This window comes from Heteronotia binoei, chromosome 18, assembly GCF_032191835.1.
Source record: "Heteronotia binoei isolate CCM8104 ecotype False Entrance Well chromosome 18, APGP_CSIRO_Hbin_v1, whole genome shotgun sequence".
Taxonomy (NCBI): domain Eukaryota; kingdom Metazoa; phylum Chordata; class Lepidosauria; order Squamata; family Gekkonidae; genus Heteronotia; species Heteronotia binoei.
This window is the reverse complement of record NC_083240.1, coordinates 18,500,591-18,511,702: the sequence shown is the minus strand read 5'-3', so window position 1 is coordinate 18,511,702 and position 11,112 is coordinate 18,500,591.

Genomic DNA, 11,112 nt, shown 5'->3' with positions numbered 1-11,112 from the left:
GCTTTATTAAGCCATTCCTCATTCTTGTAGTGCTGGACTTGGAATTACTGCAGGCAGCATCTTAGCCGCAGTAGGCAGGGAATTCTAGGCTTTCTGGGATGATGAAGCAAAAGAGGAAGCCATCAAATTATGGTAATTTTTAAAAACATTGTCAGTCATCTCTGATGTCAAACTGAATTGAGAAGTCAGCCATAATAACATTGTGGTCTGGAAGACCTGCATCTCTTTTTCTCATTTTAACATCGAAATTGCTGAAAGGTTCTGCAGAATTTAAAAGCAATGTTAGTTTGGTTGGTCTTAATAATAATAATACAGCTTTTGTTGTTATTGAACCAGCACAGCTACTTATTTTTTAAAATAAAAAATTCTATGATTTTTAGCATAGTGATTGACAGCAGTCTGTTCTATACCCTTTCCCCTTTTTCGTAAGTACAGACTGGCAGAAATGGCATGCCCTTTCTAACTGGTCTCATTCAATTAAAACACGGAGGTTCCTTTCATGTATTTATTATGTTTTAGGTATATTTTTATTTTTAGAAAACAAAGTAAAGGTATAAAGAGGATACAGAAAGGAAAAGGGGATTGTATTACACAATTATGTATATCAAAAATAATTATATGTCACATAATGTATACAACAGAGAGCATTTTTCTCCAACATTTCTCCAAGAAAGTCCAAGATGATAGTTTTTAAACACTGTCTATAGCTAACTGGAAACCCCTTATTGACAGAAAACAATGAACTGATGATCTATGGATTTGAAAATTAAGAATTATAGACAGAGGGTTTTTTTTTTCCATTTCATATATTTAGAGAGAATGAATAGAGAATTAAGTTGTACTAGCCATAAATGAAAGTTAAAATATATTCCCTTCTTTTCTCTCCCTCCCCCCTTTCCTTTTTTTCTCCCTCTTTTCTTTGGGTTTTTTGTTGGGGGGGGTGGTGTTCCTGAATTTGTATGTGTGTGTATTCTTTTTAATGTATTCTGCTTAAAATTTAAAACCTGAAAAAAAACCCTGTCTATAAAATACAATGGTACTTCTGTTTGGTACATTTATATTTAACATCTTAGATTTCAAATTTCATAACTAATTTTTCTTTACATCTTCATTATTGGTTTCATCTTTACTACATATTTATTGCATTTTTGATCCCACTTTTCATTCCCAAATAAGAACCCTATATCTGCTCACAGGAACAACGAGAAAGTACAGTAGCATTAAAAAGCTGGATTTGGACAGGATGGAGAGATACCTGGCTGCTTCCTACTCTTTTTTTTTAATGGTTTAAATGCAAAAACAGAATCATAACGCCCAGGGTTATCTAGTCCAACCCTCTACACAATGCAGGAAATTCACAAGTACTTCCCCCTAAGTTCACAGGATCAGCACTGTTGTCTGATGGCCATTTAGCCTCCATTTAAAAACCTCCAAGGAAGGAGAGCCCACCACCTCCTGAGGAAGCCTGTTCCCCAGAAGAACCGCTCTGTCAGGAAGTTCTTCCTAATGTTGATCTGGAAACTCATCTTCTATTGTCATTGAAGCAAGAGGCACAGCCATCAGGCCTACAGTGTAGCTGGCCATCCCTACCTGCATTGTGAGAAGAGTAACTGGTTTTAGGGAACTTGTACAGCCTGACTAGCCCAATCTTGCCAGGACTTAAAAACCTAGCAGGATTAGCCCTGATTAGTACTTGGATGGGAGACCACCAAGTAAGTCCAAGATTGCTATACTGAGGAAGGCAATAGCAAACCACTTCTGCTCGTCTCTTGTCTTGAAAAACACATGGCCCTGGATCACCATGAATCCTTTGCAATTTGCTAACACACTATTATTACCGTATTAGGGAAAGTTATATATATCCTGTCAGTTTTCCCTACAAGGCAAATAGCAGCTCCCAGAGGCAATTTCAGGTTGGGGAAATGACTGGGGGGCGGGGGGACAGACTCCCTGCACACAATGATCCTGTTCCAAATCAAGCCTCCACACAACGAAGAAGTAAGTTTCAGCTTGAAACTTCTAGCTCCAATCTGGTTCAGTAGGACATGGGGTGGACCCATTAACAACATAGCATGTAGTTATGTCCTGATACCAGCTCTGGCTTGGGAAGTTCCTGATGATTTGAGTGGATGGATGTTGGTGAGGATAGGAAGTTATACAGTGGCAATCTGAGATGGAGCTTCCCTTCCACCCTGATCTTTGTAGTTTGGAGATTTGTTGTAATTCCAGGAGAACTCCAGGCCCTACTTAGAGGTTGGTTACCCTAACCTCAGTGTGACCAAGAACTAAGACTCAGAATAGTTGTGTGCAGATAAAAGGCTTGATTCTCCATGGCTGGGATGCTTGCTGAGAGGCCGAAATAGGGTTTAGCCTACCGCCCAGTGGAGCCTTGAATGTTTTGTTTTGATGTCTCCTGCGTAAAGTTATGGCCGATAGCAGATGTTCATTAACAACAGTGGAGTGTCTCTCTGCTTGGAGAAGTGGGGAAGGAGCACATAACACAAACTTCAGGAGCTGGCTTTAAATCAAAACTGTTAACACTTGGAGGGCTGGTGACCTCCAGATGGCACCTGGAAATCTCCCGCTATCACAGTTGATCTCCAGATGACCAAGATCGGTTCTTCTGAAGAAAATGGCTGCTTAGGAAGGTGGACTGTATGGCCTTATCCCCTGTTAAGGTCCCTCCCATTCTCAAATCCCACCCTCCCCAGGTTCCACCCCCCGAATCTCCAGGTATTTCCCAACCCAGAGTTGGCAACTCTAGCTACTAGACAGCAGCATGGTTTTACATCGGACTCTCTCCTCTGTGCCCAAGCCCACTCTGCTTCTTCCTTTACAGCATTGCAAGAGTGTGGTCTTTCTTCCTCCTCACTGAGTGCCCTGCTTCCTCCATTGATTATCTCTTGCTTTGACAATTGCAACCTCCATATAATATAGAGGGTTCAATGCAATGAAGAGGCAAGAAGAAGAAGAAGAAGAAGAAGAAGAAGAAGATATTGGATTTATATCCCGCCCTCCACTCCGAAGAGTCTCAGAGCGGCTCACAATCTCCTTTACCTTCCTCCCCCACAACAGACACTCTGTGAGGTGGCTGGGGCTGGAGAGGGCTCTCACAGCAGCTGCCCTTTCAAGGACAACCTCTGCCAGAGCTATGGCTGACCCAAGGCCATGCTAGCAGGTGCAAGTGGAGGAGTGGGGAATCAAACCCGGTTCTCCCAGATAAGAGTCCGCACACTTAACCACTACACCAAACTGGTAGTGATCATAGCTACAGGTACAGCATATCATAGGCAGGGTCGGCGCATGGGAGTAGGTGACCTAGGCAATTGCCTAGGGTGCCAGCTCCCAACAGGGGCGCAGGGGCGGGCACCCCCACCCCGCTTGTGCCATCCCTAAGCCTCTGACTGGACGCTGAAGAGTCCGAGGAATTCCCCCACCCCTCAGCGCCCAGAAACAACGGTGCTTTCAGGCTTTGGCATTCTCTTCAGAGTTTCTGGACGCTGGCTCATTGTTTCTGGCGCCGCTCATTGTTTCTGGATGCTGAAGGGTCAGAGGAATTCCCCCACCCCTCAGTGCCCAGAAACAACGGTGCTTTCAGGCTTCGGCGTTCTCTTCGGAGTTTCTGGACACTGGCTCATTGTTTCTGGCTCCGCTCGTTTTTTCTGGGCGCTGAAGGGTCGGAGGGTGACGTCATCACGCTCCGTGCATGCAAATTTTCCCCTGTGGCAGCAAAATTTCCCCTCGGGCAGCAAAACCCCGCACACCAGCCATGATTATAGCACCGCATTCTAAGACTGCTTAACTGGGCCAACTTGTATACACTCCAAGGTTCCCGCGCTAGCATGCCATTGGGTCATTCAAACCGGTCAGGGGCTCGTGATGGGAGCAGGGCAACAGCTGTTTGGATCCTCATGCTGTCCATTGTTCCTGAGTCCCCAGGCTCAGTCCTTACGGCTCCAACGAGCCAGGCAGGAACACACACAAGAGTCTTCGCTTTGGTCCGCATACACAACACTCCCACTCTTCTCTCTTCTGCTGTTGTGCAAAAGGACAGCCCACCAAAGCAAGGGATGTCCCTTCCTGGCCTGGCCTCACCTAGTTCAGCCTTGCCACGGCAAGGGGACAGGACAGGTACGCCTGGGATCACCCTGCCTGGCTGCCCAGCTTGGCTGAGCACCTCCTCAGAGAGCAGTTTGGCGTAGTGGTTCATGTACTCTTATCTGAGGGAACCAAGTTTCACTCCCCACTTCTCTGTTTGCAGCTGCTGGGTGCCTTTAAGCAAATCACAGTTCTCTCAGAGCTGTTCTCTCAGTTTTGAGCCAGTTTGATGTAGTCAGGGCTTTTTTAAAAGAAAAAGTGCAGCAGGAACTTATTTGCATATTAGGTCGCACCCCCTGACATCACCATTGATTCACACAGGGTTTTTTGAATAGAAAAGGCCCAATAGTAACTCCTGATGCCAAGCCAGCCGGAACTGTGTTTCTGTGCGTTCCTGCTAAAAAAAAAAAAAGCCCTGGGTGCAGTGGTTAAGTGCACAGACTCTTATCTGGGAGAAGCGGGTTTGATTCCCCACTCCTCCACTTGCACCTGCTGGAATGGCCTTGGGTCAGACAGTGCTCTCGCAGAGCTGTCCTTGAAAGGGCAACTTCTGTCAGAGCTCTCTCAGCCCCATCTAAAAGGGGACTGGATAAGCATATGGAGCAGAGGTCCATCAGTGACTACTAGCCACAGCGTATTATTGGAACTCTCTGTCTGGGGCAGTGATGCTCTGTATTCTTGGTGCTTGGGGGGGCACAGTGGGAGGACTTCTAGCCCTATTGGTGGACCTTCTGATGGCGCCTGGGTTTTTTGGCCACTGTGTGACACAGAGTGTTGGACTGGATGGGCCATTGACCTGACCCAACATGGCTTCTCTTATGTTCTTATCTACCTCACAGGGTGTCTGTTGTGGGGGAGGAAGGTAAAGAAGATTGTTAGCCACTGTGAGACTCTGAGATTTAGAGTGAAGGGCGGAGTACAAATCCAATATCTTCTTCTTCTTCAAGGACTGCTCTCTCAGCCCCACCTACCTCACAAGGTGCCTGTTATGGGGAGAAGGAAAGGAGACTGTAATCCACTCTGAGACTCCCAGTGAAGGATGGGATATAAATCCAACCTTCTCCTTCTGTTTGGAGCTATAGAAAAGAGCAAGAGTCCACCAGCACCTGGACCTGAAGAGGACAGCTGAATCTGAAGAAGTGAGCCTTACCTCACAAAAGCTCCACCCCTGCCACAAATTTTGTTAGTCTCTAAGGTGCTCCTGGACTCTTGCTCTTTTCTACTGCTAGAGATAGACAAACACAGCTGTGCTTCTTGATCTGTTTGGAACTGGCTAGGCAAGAGCTATCTCCCTCCTTTGAGGTGGGGATGGGGCCCCTTCCCAGGGCCATTCCTCTCCCCCCAAATCCACTGGCAGCCTCTGAAAAAAACCAAGCCCAGAGCATTACTGAACATGCCTTAACAAGCCGCCTCACAGAAACATGAAGGAAGAAGCAGTCCTTCCGTTCTGTGGACCCCAGGTTACGAAGGCTGTTAAAGGTGAGCACCGACACCTTGATCTGGTCTGGGAAACTCCACAGCCAGTGAAAGGATCACAGAATAGAACTGACACATGGTCCTACTGACAAGCCCCTAATAACAAAAGGACTGACAAATTTTGCACCAGCTACCGCGACTGGGTCATCTCCAAGGGAAGCCCCATGTAGACCACATTATAGTACTCTAACCTCAAGGCCCCTAACCTCAAGGCATGGTCAAATCAGGCATCCGCACACAGAAATCCAGCTTGTAGTTAAGTACAAAAGAACTCCTTGTTTTGTTTTGTCTACCATAAAACCTTTGGCACCGCCCCCTTTCCTAAGCCAAGACACATATGACAGCAACGGGCTTAAATAGTTCCCCTGCGCTAACCCCACTGCCTCTTGCTTCCTTTTGTTGCCTCCTTTTTGACAGGTTTTTGCTTGGAAGCTCCTCAGGGCAAGGAACCTGTCTTGTTTGTAGTCTTTAAAGTGACGCGTGGAATGGCGACAGGAGATGTGGCCAGAGAGAACCTGTCAGGTGAAGTCCTCCTCACTCAGTAGAATGAATCATGATGCGGCTGAGCACCAGCCAGGCCCAGTGAGAGGCTATAAAGCTTGCAAAGATGTGAAGAAATGCTAGTTTTGCTCCTCCTTGGCTCCTCCCGCTCCAAGATGCAACAACAGAGACACCACTGTCCTTGAATGAGCTCATCTGAAAGCCAGAAGAGGCACCGAGTGTCACGGATGCCTCCGAGATATGATAAAGGCTGCTCAGTCCACTTGTCAAGACAGCTGAGAAAGCCCCAAGGGCTGACCCGGAGCGGTGCCACCCAGCACGTAGCGTTGGAAGGGCCTCTGTTTGAGGATTCTTCCTCAAGAAAGTAGTTAGCCTATTCTGATTGGCAGACTGAAGATCTGCTGGATCATACCTGATTGAGAGTAGTAATATTTTGGAAAAGGGCAATGAAGAAGAAGAATAGAATCATAGAATTGGAAGGGACCTCCAGGATCATCTAGTCCAGCCCCCTGCACAATGCAGGAAACTCAAAATACCTCCCCCTAAATTCTGTTTAAAAACCTCTGTTTAAAAACCTCCAAGGAAGGAGAGCCCATCACCTCCCAAGGAAGCCTGTTCCACTGAGGAACCGCTGTAACAGTCAGGAAGTTCTTCTTAATGTTGAGCCAGAAACTCTTGATTTAATTTCAACCCATTGGTTCTGGTCCTACCTTCTGGGGCCACAGAAAACAATTCCACACCATACTCTAGATGACAGCCCTCCAAGTACTTGAAAATGGTGATCATATCGCCTCTCAGCGATCTCCTCTCCAGGCTAAACATGCCCAGCTCCTTCAACCTTTTGTCATAGGACTAGGTCTCCAGACCCCTCACCATCTTCGTCGCCCTCCTCTGGACCCGTTCCAGCTTGTCTATATCCTTTTTAAAATGTGGTGCCCAAAACTGAACACAATACTCCAGGTGAGGTCTTACCAGAGCAGAATAAAGCAATATGTGATCTGGACACTATACTTCTGTTGATGTAGCCCAAAATTGCATTTGCCTTTTTAGCCACCACATCACACTGTTGACTCATGTTCAGCGTATGGTCCACTAACCCCTAAATCCTTTTCTCACATACTACTGCTAAGACAAGTCTCCCCCATCCTAAAATCATACTTTGGATTTTTCCTACCTAAATGCAGAACTTTACATTTCTCCCTATTAAAATTCATTTTATTGGTTTTAGTCCAGTTTTCCAGCCTGTCAAGGTCATCCTGTATCCTGTTTCTGTCTTCTACTGCATTTGCAACCCCTCCCAATTTAGCATCATCTGCAAATTTAATAAGATTTCCCTCTATTCCTTCATCCAAATCATTTATAAAGATGTTGAACAATACAGGCCCCGGGACAGATCCTTGAGGCACTCCACTTGTCACTTCTCTTCAAGAGGATGAGGAACCATTCACAAGCACTCTTTGGGTGCGATCTGTCAACCAGTTACAGATCCACCTAACAGTAACAGGATCCAAACCACATTTTACCAACTTGTCAACAAGGATAGTATGTGGAACCTTATCAAAAGCCTTACTGAAATCAAGATAAACTATGTCTACAGCATTCCCCTGATCCAGCAAGGTAGTCACTTTCTCAAAAAAAGAGATCAGGTTAGTCTGACATGACTTGTTCTTGAGAAGAAGTGGAAGAAGAAATTGGATTTATATCCCACCCTATACGCTGAATCTGAGTGCTCACAATCTCCTTTACCTCCCCCCCTCCACAACAGTTACCCTGTGAGGTAGGTGGGGCTGAGAAAGCTCTTACAGCAGCTGCCCTTTCAAGGACAGCTCCTGTGAAAGCTATGGCTGACCCAAGGCCATTCCAGCCGGTGCATGTGGAGGAGTGGGGAATCAAACCTGGTTCTCCCAGATAAGAGTCCGCATACTTGACCACTACACCAAACTGGCAGCGTGTCATCTGGGAAGCACATATCAGGTTCCCTTGCAGTTCTCTTAGAGGATACTGGGGAAACACCTCCATCACATAAACGCATGAAGCCACCTTGCTCAGAAACAGACTCTCAGTTACACCTGTAGCAACACCCCAAGATTTCTGGCAGAGAGGTCTTTCTCATCCCAGCTGGTTGAGATTCTGTTCACTGGGGATACTGGGCTCTGGGAGCCTCTACATGCAACTCGGGTGCTCTCCTCGTGATGACCATAAGTAGCTGCTTCATACCAAGTCGAAAAAGCCTGATCCATCAGTGGCCGTACAAGGGCCAAAGCTCAGCAGGTATCATCCTGCAGATTGATATCCCTTTTCCAGATAACTGTATTCACAAACTTCTGTGAGGTCCCTGTTTTAACTGTTCTGAATTGTTCATTGTTGTGCACAGCCCACAGCAGGGGCCTCTGACCTCTTCTTCAAGGACAGCAACTCTTTAATAATGAAAAATATCCCCAGCTACTTCCTCCCCCGCTACCTGTATGCTACCAAGGTTTGTTCTGTCCTACAATCTGAACAAGGTCTAGGACAAGTGCCAGCAAATGAAGCTGTTGAAAAAATCCTATTCATTTTTTTTTTAAAGCGAATAGCAGGTTTTTGTTTTGGTTTTTTGCCATCTTTTTCTCTGTCTTCCAGGGGGGGAGGGGGAATGCGTTATTCTGTAGTAGTCAGTGAGCTATGGGTAATTCAATGCAAGTTTCCTGTTGGAGACCCCTGGCCTACAGCCTACCATAACACTGCACATATAATATATAATCTTCTTCCTTTTATGATACCTTGAATTTCACACATTCACATGTGTGTGGCAAAAGATCAGGATGTTTTTAAGCATATAATGGGGTGAATAAAACCAGGGCTTTTTAATAGTGGGAACATACAGGAATTCAGCTCCCGCTGGCTTGCTGTCAGGGGGTGTTGCCTAATATGCAAATGAGTTCCCGCTGGGGTTTTTCTACCCAAAAGGCCCTGAGTGCAACTATTTACCAAGGGGTAACTTTCCACTGTAACATGTCAGTTCTCTCTATTATCCTGCCAAGCACTTTGTAGGGTTTTTTCTCTTTCTCCGGCGGCTTCCTTGGCTTCTTCTGAGTGTGGTCAGATTCACCACAGCACTTAGGGGCAGCATTGCCAAACACCCAGTGGTGGCTGGAGATCATCTGGGATTATTACTGATCTCACAATGACAGAGATCACTTCACTCAAGAGAAAACGGCTGCTTTGGAAGGTGGAGCCTATGACATTATACCCCACTGACGTCCCTCCCCTCCCCAAATCCTGCCCCCCCTCAGATATCCCCTCCCCCAAATCTCCAGCTATTTTCTCATCCAGAGCTGGCAACCCTACTTGGGGGACAACAGAGACATCTGGGCTTCCTAAAAGCTTATTCTGGGTATTCCCAAACTCTGTGCTGCACACATACGCACACAAAAAGCAGTATCTTTTAAAACGTCAGTCCTCTCGAAAATCAACTACATCATCTACCGTTTAAAAGCGAGTTTAAGTAGAATGTTCGTGTTGGTTTTTCTACAAAGGCTACGAAGTCAGGGCTCAGATGCTTGCCAGTGCTATTGGGCCACAACACAAAAGGCCCTGCCCCAGCACTAATCAATCTCCCCCTTTGATTAGAAGGGATATAGCCCTTGAGATGGCACAAAGCCCTGACTGGTTATATTGTTTTAGGCAGAGGCCAGCAGAACAGGGGTGAGAAGAGGCTTAAAAAAAACAACCACCACAAAACCCAATCTTCTAGAGTTGCTCATAGAAACAGAAAAACGCCAGCAACACCCCAAACCTGAATTTCTGATATTCGTTGAAAATTCATTGGCTGTTACTGCCCATGAACACAGAGTGGCATCTGTTCTCTATGGCGAAATCTTTTTGCAGCAGAAAATAGGTGAAAACCAGTTTAATTGTATAGCCAAAGCAACTATGATAAATGTATTAGGACAACATATCCTTGATGCCAATCAGCCAACTGGAATTCTTAGGTCCAAGTGACTGGAGGCCAGCAACCTAGGGGTGGGTTTTCTGGCTAGTGATTTGCAAGCTGGCAGGAGACTGTATGTGCTCCCACCCTTTGGAAGAAGATGAACACAATTCTGTCTCCTTCCCCTAGGGTGGAGAGCCCCTGCACCTATTCCTAGAAAACTGAGAGGGCTCTGCTTTTCCATTAGCTTGATGGGCACGAGGCACAGTTGGCAACCTCCTGGTGGGGCGTACAGATCTCTCAGAAAACTATCTTCAGACTGCACGGATCCATCTCCCTGGAGAAAACGGCTGCTTTGGAGGGTGGATCGCATAGCATTATACTCTGCCAAGGTTCCTCTCCTCAGCTTGCCTTCCCTAGGTTCTACCCTCAAATCTCCAGGAATGTCCTGGCTCAGAGCTGGCAACCCTACCACAAGGACTCATCCTTTGTCATTACAAAGGACTCACACAGGCTCTCCCCCTCCAAGTACCCTTGTGGATGCTCTGGGATTTCCAAATGCCCATTAGAAGACCCCCCCCACACACACACACACGTATTCTCCGGTATATATGTGTGAATTCCAACCCCACATTTGTTTCAAGTTTAGCATCACGTGAAATGTGAATCCACAAGTAGTATTTCCTTCCGTGGCTTCTTGGGCTGGATCCAGGCTAATTTTCCATCAACAAAACACCACTTCCCTGCCTCCTCCTCCCACTGATCACCGCAAAATGCAGTTCATGGGGGATTAAGAACTCTGAAGGGTGAAGATCAGCAGCAGGAACGGGGAATTGGTGCAAATTGCCAATTGGTCTGGATTCAACCCTTTTTTGTACGTGTGCAACTAAAGGAGGAGATGTTATCATAGCAAACAGAAATAACCGGGGTCTCTCACGTGATCTTTTCCATTGCCCTATTTCAGGAACAAAAGACGAAAAGCTAATCTCAAACCTTTTCAGCCTGCCAGGAAAGGAATGGCCTTGTGTAAGATTCTTAAAAGCTCAAAGGCGAGAGAAGAGGGATAAGGAAGATATGAAACCTTCTTCGCTCGGTGGGCCAACTGCCTCTACGGCAGGAGGCCCCTG